The sequence below is a fragment of the Salmo salar genome, chromosome ssa06 (assembly GCF_905237065.1).
Source record: "Salmo salar chromosome ssa06, Ssal_v3.1, whole genome shotgun sequence".
NCBI lineage: Eukaryota > Metazoa > Chordata > Actinopteri > Salmoniformes > Salmonidae > Salmo > Salmo salar.
Genome location: NC_059447.1, coordinates 88,989,746 through 89,001,734, shown reverse-complemented (window position 1 = coordinate 89,001,734; position 11,989 = coordinate 88,989,746).

The window sequence follows — 11,989 nt, the reverse complement described above, 5'->3', positions numbered from 1 at the left end:
CAGTTACACCTTTAGGACGAGTCCAACAGTTACACCTTTAGGACGAGTCCAACAGTTACACCTTTAGGACGAGTCCAAGTTAGACCTGTAGGATGAGTCCAACAGTTACACCTTTAGGATGAGTCCTACAGTTACACCTTTAGGACGAGTCCAACAGTTACACCTTTAGGACGAGTCCAACAGTTAGACCTGTAGGACGAGTCCTACAGTTACACCTTTAGGACGAGTCCAACAGTTAGACCTGTAGGATGAGTCCAACAGTTACACCTTTAGGACGAGTCCTACAGTTACACCTTTAGGACGAGTCCAACAGTTACACCTTTAGGACGAGTCCAAGTTAGACCTGTAGGACGAGTCCTACAGTTACACCTTTAGGACGAGTCCAACAGTTACACCTTTAGGACGAGTCCAAGTTAGACCTGTAGGATGAGTCCTACAGTTACACCTTTAGGATGAGTCCAACAGTTACACCTTTAGGATGAGTCCAAAGTTACACCTGTAGGACGAGTCCTACAGTTGCACCTTTAGGAGGAGTCCAACAGTTGCACCTTTAGGAGGAGTCCAACAGTTACACCTTTAGGATGAGTCCAACAGTTACACCTTTAGGATGAGTCCAAGTTAGACCTGTAGGATGAGTCCAACAGTTACACCTTTAGGAGGAGTCCAACAGTTACACCTTTAGGAGGAGTCCAACAGTTACACCTGTAGGATGAGTCCTACAGTTACACCTTTAGGATGAGTCCTACAGTTACACCTTTAGGATGAGTCCAACAGTTACACCTTTAGGATGAGTCCAACAGTTACACCTTTAGGACGAGTCCAACAGTTACACCTTTAGGATGAGTCCTACAGTTACACCTACAGGACGAGTCCTAAAAAGCCTTCACAAGGACAGGTTAAGCTGAATTGTCTATCTCTTTCCTCTCTCTCTCCTCATCCTCCGCTTTCCCATCAGGCATGTCAAGGAGGGAGAAAAAAAAGAGAACATCCTGGGTGCTTGGCCACAACCCTATTAGCTTTGTTCACCACTGCATACTCATCCTCACCTGCCAATCAAACCTAGCCCCTCACCTCCAGGTAGAGTGGGTGGAACCAGGAGGCTTGGTAACTTTGTGTTCTGAGAGTCAGGTAGATGTCCTAGGGTGTCATATGGGACATGTCCTAGGGTGCCATATGGGACATGTCCTAGGGTGCCATATGGGACATGTCCTATGGTGTCATTTGGGACATGTCCTATGGTGTCATTTGGGACATGTCCTAGGGTGTCATTTGGGACATGTCCTCGGGTGTCATTTGGGAAGCGTAATAGGGTGCCATTGGGGATAGGTACTGGAGTTTTACAACTGTGGGATCATTAATTCAGTTCAATTGCCCAGACCTTGTAAAAACAAAAACACACCCATTTACTATGCAGCATTAATACTGTTGTGGCTAGCTGTCTATCATCACCCAGACTCATTCCAGTACGGGGACAGCATTCCATTCCTCTGGGGGACAAAGACGAGACACAACCCATAATGCATTGTGCTAGGAGCCTAAGACATCAATATAAAGTATGGGCCCTTAATGGCACCTTATTCCCCGATGGGCCCTTAATGGCACCCTATTCCCCTATGGGCCCTTAATGGCACCGTATTCCCCTACGGGCCCTTAATGGCACCCTATTCCCCTATGGGCCCTAAATGGCACCCTATTCCCCTATGGGCCCTAAATAGCACCCTATTCCACTATGGGCCCTAGTCAAAAGTAGTGCATCAGCACTATATCGGGAAAAGGGTTCCATTTGGGATGCAAACAAACTTTCCCTGTGTTGTCTGTTTCCTGATGCCTCTCAATACTCATATCAACACATTATACAGTATGTTACACACCACCGGTTCAGATGATAGATTATACAGTATATTACATTATGAGCATTAATGCTACACTACACAAGTAGACAAAGTCAATAACATACCCAAACAGTAGAATCGAAGCAGTGTACACACCCACAGTAAATAGTTACATGTACATTTTTCTTTGCTGAGTGACTCTTACTTTGTCTGCTGTGGCAACTCGTAGCCTAAACGATCAAATTGAAGTCAGTCATTAAATCAACTAGTCGAAGGCAGTAGTCAGTCTGTCTGGTGTCTGTCATTCACCAGGACTGATTGCATGATTTAGTCTCTGTACTGTTGTTATTCTGTGTCTCTGTCTAGATTCTAGAGGTTGTTATCTAATCCATAGTTCCTGTCTGTCTATTAAAAACGGCACTGATTTTTTTTTGTCCGGATACAACACATGATGAATTCCTGAGGTTTATGGAAACGCATGAAGGAAACTTTTACTAGTGCCATGATATTTCTCACATTCCAACAACAACCAGATTTGAACACATTTTACAGAATTTACTGTGAAGGATACTCAGTTGAGGTAATTGAGCATTGATGGGCTGTGGAGGCACACACGTTTGTAACTCATTTCTTCAGGTAATCATTCGTTGTGCTGCTTTTGTTAGTCATGTTGTGACATCACGTTAAGGACAACACTGACCCCTACTGGTGATTTATAGGATTACAGAAAATCAGACCGGAATAAAAATATATCTAAATAAAATGGTTATTGGTCGCTTACACATATTTTGCAGATGTTATCGCAGGTGCAGCACAATGCTTATGTTTCTAGCTCCATCATTGCCGTAAAATCGAACATAAAACAATACACACAATTCCCCGAAAAAATGTAAAGAAACAAATGAAGACATGAGAACGAGCAATGTAAAAATATATAAAACATACATATATACACTACCGTTCAAAAGTTTGGGTTCACTTAGAAATGTCCCTGTTTTTGAAAGAAAAGAAAATATTTTGTCCATTAAAATAACATAAAATTGATCAGAAATACAGTGAAGACATTGTTAATGTAAATGCTAAGCTTCTAGGCTGAGTTCCTCTGTCCAGTGTCTGTGTTCTTTTGTCCAGCTTAGTCTTTTAGTTTTATTGGCCAGTCTGAGAGATGGCTTTTTCTTTGCAACTCTGCCTAGAAAGCCAGCATCCTGGAGTCGCCTCTTCACTGTTGACGTTGAGACTGCTGTTTTGCGGGTACTATTTAATGAAGCTGCCAGTTGAGGACTTGTGAGGCATCTGTTTCTCAAACCAGACAATGTAATGTACTTGACTTTTTGCTCAGTTGTGCACCGGGGCCTCCCAGTCCTCTTTCTATTCTGGTTAGAGACAGTTTGCACTGTTCTGTGAAGGGAGTAGTACACAGCGTTGTATGAGATCTTCAGTTTCTTGGCAATTTCTCACATGGAATAGCCTTAATTTCTCAGAACAAGAGTAGACTGACAAGTTCCAGAAGAAAGTTCTTTGTTCTGGCCATTTTGAGCCTGTAATCGAACCCACAAATGCTGATGCCCCAGATAATCAACTAGTCTAAAGAAGGCCAGTTTTATTGCTTCTTTAAATCAGGACAACAGTTTTCAGCTGTGCTAACATAATTGCAAAATGGTTTTCTAATGATCAATTAGCCTTTTAAAATTATAAACTTGGATTAGCTAACACAACGTGCCATTGGAACACAGGAGTGATGGTTGCTGATAATGGGCCTCTGTACGCCTATGTGGATATTCCATAAAAAATCAGCCGTATCCAGCTACAAAAGTCATTTACAACATGAACAATGTCTACACTGTATTTCTGATCAATTTGATGTTATTTTAATGGACAAAAAAATTGCTTTTCTTTCAAAAACATGGACATTTCTAAGTAAACGTTCGAATATATATATACACATACATACACACAGTGCCTTGGGAAAGTTTCAGACTCCTTGACTTTTTCCACATTTTGTTACGTTACAGCCTTATTCTAAAATTGATGAAATATTTTGTTTTTCTCATTAATCTACATTTTACATTTACATTTTAGTCATTTAGCAGACGCTCTTATCCAGAGCGACTTACAAATTGGTGCATTCACCTATAATATCCAGTGGAACAACCACTTTACAATAGTGCATCTAAATCTTTTAAGGGGGGGGTTAGAAGGATTACTTTATCCTATCCCAGGTATTCCTTGAAGAGGTGGGGTTTCAGGTGTCTCCGGAAGGTGGTGATTGACTCCGCTGTCCTGGCGTCGTGAGGGAGCTTGTTCCACCATTGGGGTGCCAGAGCAGCGAACAGTTTTGACTGGGCTGAGCGGGAACTGTGCTTCCTCAGAGGTAGGGAGGCGAGCAGGCCAGAGGTGGATGAACGGAGTGCCCTTGTTTGGGTGTAGGGCCTGATCAGAGCCTGAAGGTATGGAGGTGCCGTTCCCCTCACAGCTCCGTAGGCAAGCACCATGGTCTTGTAGCGGATGCGAGCTTCGACTGGAAGCCAGTGGAGAGAGCGGAGGAGCGGGGTGACGTGAGAGAACTTGGGAAGGTTGAACACCAGACGGGCTGCGGCGTTCTGGATGAGTTGTAGGGGTTTAATGGCACAGGCAGGGAGCCCAGCCAACAGCGAGTTGCAATAATCCAGACGGGAGATGACAAGTGCCTGGATTAGGACCTGCGCCGCTTCCTGTGTGAGGCAGGGTCGTACTCTGCGAATGTTGTAGAGCATGAACCTACAGGATCGGGTCACCGCCTTGATGTTGGTGGAGAACGACAGGGTGTTGTCCAGGGTCACGCCAAGGCTCTTAGCACTCTGGGAGGAGGACACAAGGGAGTTGTCAACCGTGATGGCGAGATCATGGAACGGGCAGTCCTTCCCCGGGATGAAGAGCAGCTCCGTCTTGCCGAGGTTCAGCTTGAGGTGGTGATCCGTCATCCACACTGATATGTCTGCCAGACATGCAGAGATGCGATTCGCCACCTGGTTGTCAGAAGGGGGAAAGGAGAAGATTAATTGTGTGTCATCTGCATAGCAATGATATGAGAGACCATGTGAGGATATGACAGAGCCAAGTGACTTGGTGTATAGCGAGAATAGGAGTGGGCCAAGAACAGAGCCCTGGGGGACACCAGTGGTGAGAGCACGTGGTGCGGAGACAGATTCTCGCCACACAATACCCCATAATGACAAAGCGAAAACAGGTTTTAAGAAAATTTTGCAAATGTATTAATCCTTTCTCACCTTCACACGACGTCATTGACGCTTTCTGCCATCTTCCAGATACAGTTGAAACCGGGATTCATCCCTAAAGAACACACTTCTCCACTGTGCCAGTGGCCATGGAAGGTGAGCATTTGCCCACTGAAGTCGGATACGACGCCGAACTCCAGTCAAGTTAAGACCCTTGTGAGGACGACGAACACTCATATTACCTTCCCTGAGATGGTTTCTGACAGTTTGTGCAGAAATGATTTGTATGTGCAAACCCACAACTTCATCAGCTGTCCGGCTGGCTCATCTCAGACCGCCCCACAGGTGAAGAAGCCGGAGTGGGTATACTTGCTCTATAATGCAAAATAAATTGTGAGTAAACCATCAGTAGAGTTGAAAATGCAATGGAAACACATTTAACTTGTATTTGTTTTATTCGGTACATGGTAATTTTAACAGTAAACTGTATTTTTATGCGCACAGCTTTTTATCCACAAGTCAATTTGATGGAAACACATCTCTGGTGAGAAAATGTACATTGTTTTAGGCGTTTTTTTTTTAATACAGAAAAATATACACTACCGTTCAAAAGTTTGGGGTCCCTTAGACATGTCCTTGTTTGACAGAAAAGCACATTTTTTTTTGTCAATTAAAATAAAATTGATCAGAAATACAGTGTAGACATTGTTAATGTTGTAAATGACTATTGTAGCTGGAAACGGCTGATAAAAAAAAAAGGGATATCTACATAGGCCCATTATCAGCAACCATCACTCCTGTGTTCCAATGACAATTTGCAAATTCAACTTATTTGAAACCTGAAATGGTATATTGATACTTTTCCATTTTAGTAGACGCTCTTATCTGGAGCATCTTACAGTAGTCTACATGTTCATACTTCTTCTTGAACCCACAACCCTAGCATTGCAAAACGCCATACTCTTATCAACTGAGCAACATAATCACTTGACGTTTCAATGTACTAAATTACTGTATTGTGTGTCTTCATGCTGATAGAAAGTCTACAGGCACAACCCTAGATGACCAGCCTATGTACAATACAGTAATGTACATTTACATTAATTGACCATTCTTACAAACCACTTAATGATGCACAAAAAGTGGTTGTTTTCTGTGTTATTTGATCAAGAAAAATATTTTATTTGATGTGGATGTTTTCTGTCTTTCACCAGAACTTTGCACCTTTTGATGTAAATGTTTTAGGACAGGGTTTTGTTCTTTCTGGATTCCATTAGAATGACATCACAGAGAAAGGGACAGGGTTTGTTCTTTCTGGATTCCATTAGAATGACATCACAGAGAAAGGGACAGGGTTTTGTTCTTTCTGGATTCCATTAGAATGACATCACAGAGAAAGGGACAGGGTTTGTTCTTTCTGGATTCCATTAGAATGACATCACAGAGAAAGGGCCAGGTTTTTGTTCTTTCTGGATTCCATTAGAATGACATCACAGAGAAAGGGACAGGGTTTGTTCTTTCTGGATTCCATTAGAATGACATCACAGAGAAAGGGCCAGGGTTTTGTTCTTTCTGGATTCCATTAGAATGACATCACAGAGAAAGGGCCAGGGTTTTGTTCTTTCTGGATTCCATTAGAATGACATCACAGAGAAAGGGCCAGGGTTTTGTTCTTTCTGGATTCCATTAGAATGACATCACAGAGAAAGGGCCAGGGTTTTGTTCTTTCTGGATTCCATTAGAATGTCATCACAGAGAAAGGACCAGGGTTTTGTTCTTTCTGGATTCCATTAGAATGACATCCCAGAGAAAGGGCCAGGGGCAACGACTCTTACAATTCCAACTATTGAATCCTACAAGATTCTGTTCTTAATTATACAACTACCTTTTTGCCAAAGCTGATGCTGAAAAAAAAGTGCCCCCTGATTTTCAGGGGTTACTGCAGCACCCTCAGCCCTCCTACCTCCTACAGCTGTGCTTGTGGGGCCCCCATGTTGTGAGGATCAGCGTGGCGGAGGTGTTGTTGTCTACCTTCACCACCTGGGGTCAGCCCATCAGCAAGTCCAGGACCCAGTTGCACAAGGCGAGGTTCAGACCCAGGGCCCCGAGCTTAGTGATGAGCTTGGAGGGCACCATGGTGTTGAAAGCTGAGCTGTAGTCGATGAACAGCATTCTTACATTAAGTATTTTTCTTGTCCAGATGGGATAGGGCAGTGCGTTGGCGATTGCGTCATCGTTAGATCTATTGGGGCGGTATGCAAACTGTAGTGGGTCTAAGGTGTCAGGTAAGGTGGAGGTGATATGATACTTAACTAGCCTCTCAAAGCACTTCATGATGACAGAAGTGAATGCTACGGGCGATCAAAGCATTTGGGGCTTCAATTCCAGTCCGAGTACAGAGGCTCCTCAGCCAGCTGATTTGTATTCCAGCTAGGACAACACTATCATTCAACTAATCATCAAGCCCTTGAGTACTTGAGTCAAGTGTAATAACATAGGCCTGAAAATAATATGTCACTGCTGTGGATCAATTGAAATCCTCTGGTCTATCACATTTGGTTTAAAATGCTATTATATATCATATTGCCAACTATGTCTGGTTCGATCACAGAATGAGCAATATTGGGTGTAACAAAAATATATATATTTTTTTCAATAGGCAAAATTCTATTTTAAATTCTTCTTCCTAAGAGCTGGCTGGCTAAAACCCCATAGTAAGACCATTTTCACAAGGAAAGTCTTCAGTCCACAGAAATACTGTTGTTCTTTACTACAACACTAGAACAGGTAGGCCAACCAGGGCAGAGAAACAGAGTCAGGGGACACGGCCCAAACAGCACCCTATTCCCTATCTACAGTGCATTCGAAAAGTATTCAGACCCATTTGACTTATTCCACATTTTGTTTTACGTTACAGCCGTATTCTAAAAATGGATTACATTATTTCTCATCAATCTACACACAATACCCCATAATGACAAAGCGAAAAACGGGTTTTTTGAAATGTTTGCAAATGGATACATATAAAAAAAATAAATGAAATACCTTATTTACATAAGTATTCAGACACTTAGCTATGAGACTCGAATTGAGCTCAGGTGCGTCCTGTTTCCATTGATCCTCCTCGAGATGTTTCTACAACTTGATTGGATTCCACCTGTGGAAAATTAAATTGATTGGACATGATTTGGAAAGGCAGACACCTGTCTATATTAGGTCCCACATTTGACAGTACATGCCAGAGCAAAAACCAAGCCAAGAGGTTGAAGGAATTGTCCATAGAGCTCCGAGAAAGGATTGTGTCGAGGCACAGATCTGGGGAAGGGTACCTGTCACGTTCCTCGTATTCTCCCTCATCGGAAGATATGTCGAAATCACTCGATGACCAATACGCAGCAGGTTGACTGTTCCACATCATATTTATTTTAGATGGAAACGACAAAACAAAATAAACACTCAGAGGAGAAAGGTGACAGTTTCACAGGTGAAACGAAACACAGTGCAAAATTACAATTACCCACAAAAATCAAACACAAACACACCCCACTATATGGGACTCTCAATCAAAGGCAGATAGACAACACCTGCCTTCAACTGAGAGTCCCAACCCCAATTAACCAAACAAACATACACTCACTAAACTCCACATAGAAATACCTAACCTAGAACCTACCCCAACACTCACAACCCCACTATACCATAACCAAACATAACTGCCACGTCCTGACCAAATATAATACAAAAAAAACCTAAGTATATGGTCAGGACGTGACATTACCCCCCCCTAAAGGTGCATACACTGAATGCACAAAACCAACAGAAAAAAACAAAACAAAAAAAAAAACAACACACAATTAACCTCCTAACTAAAGGGAGGGAAGGGAGGGTGGCTGCCGTCAACGACGGCACAGTGCTACACCCCCCCTCCCCAACCCACCTCTATTGGAGGTGGCTCCGGTTCTGGCCTACTGTCCAACAGACCGTAGACAGACCTGTTGGGCTTAGGACAGTAGGCAGACTTCTTTGGTTCTGGTTCGTGGGCCGACCCCGTCGGTCCCAGGCTGTAAGCAGACTCCTTCGGTTCTGGGTTGTAGGCAGAATCATCACAGTCATAGTTAATCAACTTTATTTTAGAATTGTGACCAGACTCACCCGGTTCTGGGTCACAGGCAGCTCCCCTCAGTCCCGGGTCGCAAGAGGTTGTCGGATACTCTGGTCCGCACCCCGGTGTCGGATCCTCTGGGCCGCACCCCGGTGTCGGATCCTCCGACGGCCCTGACCCAGGATTCACCAGGCTGGGGAGACATGATGGATGCCTGGCCCTGGGCACAGGCACAGGACTCACCAGGCTGGGGAGACCCACTGAAGGCCTGGTCCTGGGAGGTGGCACAGGATGAACCAGGATGGGGAGACCCACTGGAGGCCTGGTCCGAGGAGGTGGCACAGGACGGACCAGGATGGGGAGACCCACTGGAGGCCTGGTCCTGGGAGGTGGCACAGGATGAACCAGGATGGGGAGACCCACTGAAGGCCTGGTCCTGGGAGGTGGCACAGGACTCACCAGGCTGGGGAGACCCACTGAAGGCCTGGTCCTGGGAGGTGGCACAGGATGAACCAGGATGGGGAGACCCACTGGAGGCCTGGTCCGAGGAGGTGGCACAGGACGGACCAGGATGGGGAGACCCACTGGAGGCCTGGTCCTGGGAGGTGGCACAGGATGAACCAGGATGGGGAGACCCACTGAAGGCCTGGTCCTGGGAGGTGGCACAGGATGAACCAGGATGGGGAGACCCACTGGAGGCCTGGTCCGAGGAGGAGGCACAGGATAAACCGGGCTGTGGGGGAGCACTGGAGTTCTGGTACGGACACTCTTTACCCACACTCCAGGCTGAATGCCCACTTTGGCCCGGCACGGGCGGAGAGCAGGCATTGGGCGAACTGGACCCTCCCAGCGCTCTGGAGACACAGTGCGCAACGCCGGCGCAGGATAACCTGGACCGAGGAGGCGCACTGGAGACCAGACGCGCTGAGCTGGCACCATCCGCCCTGGCTTGATGCCTGCACTCGCATGGCACTTGCGGGGGGCTGGTATGTAGCGCACCGGGCTTTGAACGTGCACTGGGGACACCGTGCGCTCCACAGCATAACACGGTGTCTAACCAGTACCACGCTGCTTCCGGTAAGCACGGGGAGTTGGCTTAGGTCTACCACCTGACTCCGCCAATCTCCCCGTGTGCCCCCCCCAAAAAAAATTGTGGGGCTGCCTCCCGTGTCCGTTCGCGCTCCCTCTCCTCATACCAGCGCCTCTCAGCTCTCGCCGCCTCGATCTCCCACTGTGGGCGGCGATAATCCCCAGCTTGAGTCCATGGTCCTTTCCCGTCCAGGATTTCCTCCCAAGTCCATGACTCCAGATAGCCTTTCTCCTGGTGCCTCTCCTTGTGCTGCTCCTTCCTCTGCTGCTTGGTCCGTTGTCGGTGGGTAATTCTGTCACGTTCCTCGTATTCTCCCTCATCGGAAGATATGTCGAAATCACTCGATGACCAATACGCAGCAGGTTGACTGTTCCACATCATATTTATTTTAGATGGAAACGACAAAACAAAATAAACACTCAGAGGAGAAAGGTGACAGTTTCACAGGTGAAACGAAACACAGTGCAAAATTACAATTACCCACAAAAATCAAACACAAACACACCCCACTATATGGGACTCTCAATCAAAGGCAGATAGACAACACCTGCCTTCAACTGAGAGTCCCAACCCCAATTAACCAAACAAACATACACTCACTAAACTCCACATAGAAATACCTAACCTAGAACCTACCCCAACACTCACAACCCCACTATACCATAACCAAACATAACTGCCACGTCCTGACCAAATATAATACAAAAAAACCTAAGTATATGGTCAGGACGTGACAGTACCAAAATATGTCTGCAGCATTGAAGGTCCCCAAGAACACAGTGGTCTCCATCATTCTTAACCTCTCTAGGGCCGGCGGGACGAAATCGTCCCACCTACGTAACAGCCAGTGGAATCCTGTGGCGCGTTATTCAAATACCTTAGAAATGCTATTACTTCAATTTCTCAAACATATGACTATTTTACAGCATTTTAAAGACAAGACTCTCGTTAATCTAACCACACTGTCCGATTTCAAAAAGGCTTTACAACGAAAACAAAACATTAGATTATGTCAGCAGAGTACCCAGCCAGAAATAATCAGACACCCATTTTTCAAGCTATCATATAATGTCACAAAAACCCAGAAGATAGCTAAATGCAGCACTAACCTTTGATGATCTTCATCAGATGACACACCTAGGACATTATGTTATACAATACATGCATGTTTTGTTCAATCAAGTTCATATTTATATCAAAAACCAGCTTTTTACATTACGTTCAGAACTAGCATACCCCCCGCAAACTTCCGGTGATTTTACTCAAAATTTACTAAATTACTCACGATAAACGTTCACAAAAAGCATAACAATTATTTTAAGAATTATAGATACAGAACTCCTCTATGCACTCGATACGTCCGATTTTAAAATAGCTTTTCGGTGAAAGCACATTTTGCAATATTCTCAGTAGATAGCCCGGCATCACAGGGCTAGCTATTTAGACACCCAGCAAGTTTAGCACTCACCAAAGTCAGATTTACTATAAGAAAAATGTTATTACCTTTGGTGTTTTTCGTCAGAATGCACTCCCAAGACTTCTACTTCAATAACAAATGTTGGTTTGGTCCCAAATAATCCATTGTTATATCCAAACAGCGGCGTTTTGTTCGTGCGTTCAAGACACTATCCGAAAGGGTAAAGAAGGGTGACGAGCACGGCGCATTTCGTGACAAAAAAATTCTAAATATTCCATTACCGTACTTCGAAAGCATGTCAACCGCTGTTTAAAATCAATTTTTATGCCATTT